This window comes from Arachis duranensis, chromosome 5, assembly GCF_000817695.3.
Source record: "Arachis duranensis cultivar V14167 chromosome 5, aradu.V14167.gnm2.J7QH, whole genome shotgun sequence".
NCBI classification, from domain to species: domain Eukaryota; kingdom Viridiplantae; phylum Streptophyta; class Magnoliopsida; order Fabales; family Fabaceae; genus Arachis; species Arachis duranensis.
This window is the reverse complement of record NC_029776.3, coordinates 14974234-14977358: the sequence shown is the minus strand read 5'-3', so window position 1 is coordinate 14977358 and position 3125 is coordinate 14974234.

Below are 3125 nucleotides of genomic sequence, written 5' to 3'. Positions count from 1 at the left end.
TTATATATTTATTTGTTTTTTATGTGATTATAATATTTTTTAATTAAATTTATATAATACAATTTTTTTATCGTTATATTAATAAATTATTATATATTTGTTTACTTTTTATATGAGTATACGTATTTTTTTTAATTAATTTTAGGGCAATCTACCTAATTAAATAAATTCTGTGAATTATTTATCTGAATAAACAAAACAGAAACCTCTTATGTGCATGTGCAATTTCAATTTTATGTAAATCGTGGAAGCTAACCACAGTTTCTATTTTGTATGTAAACTGTTGGAGGCTACAAGGTTTTATGTTGGAAAAAGGTTGGGCATAATCCGTGGCGACCTACTACAGATTATGAAGGAAAAAGTTTAGGCATAAACCGTGGTTGCTTCCCACAATTTATGAAGAGGAGGACTTGAACGAAAACCCCCATTGATTCTCACGGTTTACATGCAAAGTAGTATAAATACATAATCCGTTGATGGTCATGGCGGATTATTTGTGCTGGAACAAAAATTGAAAGAGCAAGGGAGATTGAGAGAGTTTCAGGGAGAGCTTTGGAAGGTTTTGGTGAGATTTAAGTGGTGGAGTCATGGAGGACGAAACTCGCTTGTATCGACTAATTTTATTACTTTTATTTTTAATTTGTTATTATGACTTCATAGTAGCAGTAGTAGTTGTATCATTATTAGTATTATTATATTTATTACTATTATGATAATGGTAATTATTATTATTACTTTTATTTTGTACTAGAATTGGGAAGTGTTAGCATTATAATTATTGCTATTGTTAGCAGAATTATTTCTGTTGGTATTGTTATTATCCCTATTGTTTTGTTGTTGTTTTTAGAATTTATTAGAGGAAATAGAAAATCAAAGTCGGTATCTAATAATTTTTTCTACACTATGTTATTAGTATTGGTCGTATGTTGAGGAATTTTTTTACCGATATTTTGTAGCCTACTAGGGTTATTAGCGGCGTTAGGAGACAGCAGAATATGCTTTTACTTCAATTGTGAAGACAGGAGCCATGGGGGAAGGAAACAAATATGCTGAAGTTTGTGTACTAAGCCCCAACAAAGTTGATGAAGCACAAAAAATTAAGAACAACCGATCTTTCACTTCAATTGTGAAGACAGGAGCCAATCCCACAGAATCTGAAGATGTGATGATGGCACAAAAAAAGGAAGACGTTGAAGAAAATAAAGAAGATGAAGAGAACGCCCAAGAGGTAACTGTCGAAAAAATTCCTTCTGGTCTGTTTAATTTAATTATAAGTGAGGTTGTAAAAAGGGAAATTCGAAAAGAATGGTGGGACTCTCTTATAGTTAAGTTATTAGGAAGGAGATTATAACTCCAAGTTATGAAACAAAGGCTAGAAATTATGTGGGAAAAAATGGAGAGTTTAGATGTCATTGACTTAGGGAATAATTTTTTTCTAGTGAGGTTCTATAATTTCGAGGATATGGATTTTGCTATCACAGAGGGGTCATGAAAAATTCTAAATCATTACCTTACTATTAGATTTTGGAAGCCAGATTTTAATCCTTATACTGCCACTATCGATAATATAGCGATTTTGATAAGGTTACTTGGGTTTGCCATTGAATACTATAACAGAACAATTTTAGAAAAAATTGAAAACATAGTGGGGCGCACTCTTAAAGTGGATATGAATACTGTTGAAATCTCCGGAGAAAAATTTGCTAGGATATGCGTGGAGGTCAACCTAGCAGATCTTTTGGTGTCCTAATACCAGATTAATGGAGTAACTCACACTGTGGAATATGAAGGCATTTATCATGTTTGCTTTCAGTGTGATAAAGTAGGCCATGAGAAGGGATCTTGTCCTGATTTATTGAAAAATAACAAACAGGATGGAGGGGAAGCTCAGTAGACAAGGATGGAAGTTGAAGATGAGGGCGTTCAAGGGAATTCAGGAAAAAACAAGGACAAATCAGTGATTGAGAAGAATCAGGAGCAATATGGCCCATGGATGTTAGTCCAATGTAGTACACGTGGCAAAAAATATTTGAAAGATGGGGAAGGTATGAGTTCTGAAGGAAAAAGAAAGGAAAAGGATTCTAGGAACGTGGGTGGAGAACATTCTACCCGTTTTGCAGTACTAAGGAAAGAAAATCTAAATGAAAACAACGGTAATGACGAGGCTCAGAAGGATGACGTTAGGGGAACAAAGGACAAAATGGAGAAAACGACAAAGAATACCCAATAGATCCAACAACCTTTAAGAAGAATCAAGCCAACCCACCTAGACCGAAAAGCCCAGAAAAAAATACAGCCCGCCAACACCCTTTAAACACAGCCTCTAACCCCAGCCCAACCACTTTAGCCCAATCTGCACTCACTAGAACACAAAACTTGACCCCCCCACCAGCTTCCAACACAAAACAACGTCAATTTCCAACCAGTCCAAAATGTGCAAATCTCTCAATCTCAATCCACACAAAAAATTCCTCATAATATGGCCCAACTTTTTCACCCAGCTAAATTCCAGGAAAATTGGATTTCTCAAAGTTTGGTGAGTCAAATAGATTCTCAAAATGCATCTGATCCTGGAGAGAACATTCACTCAAGAGAAGACTCTTTAGAACCAAAACTCCCGGATTTTGGCACAATTGACACTAACGAGATGATACAAGCAATGGAGCAAGTTGAACACCAATACTTGTAGGGTGTAGGATAGAATCAAGAAGGAGAACCTCTAACATCAGAGGACATGCAATGTGCTTGAGGAGCTATGTAGCTTTTCTCTATTTTTTCCTACTCTCTCTTTTCTTCTGTCATATAATGATTATCATCGCTTGGAATATAAGAGGGATTGCAAATAAGGCGTCAATTTGCACTCTCAAAGAAATAAAGCGCCAGAAAAATTCAGATATTATTTTGCTTTTTGAGACTAAGTGTAGTGGAGAAAAAGCTAATGCAGTTGTCAAGGATTTAGGCTTTGAGTTTACGCACAGAGAATAGGCGAACGGTTTCATTGGTGGCATTTGGGTTATTTAGAGTAAACAAGAACTCAATCTTAGAATTGTTAGCTCACATCATCAATTGTGCATATGAAAGTGAACGATAGAAAGAAAGGTTTGTGGTTTCTCACTACGGTTTAT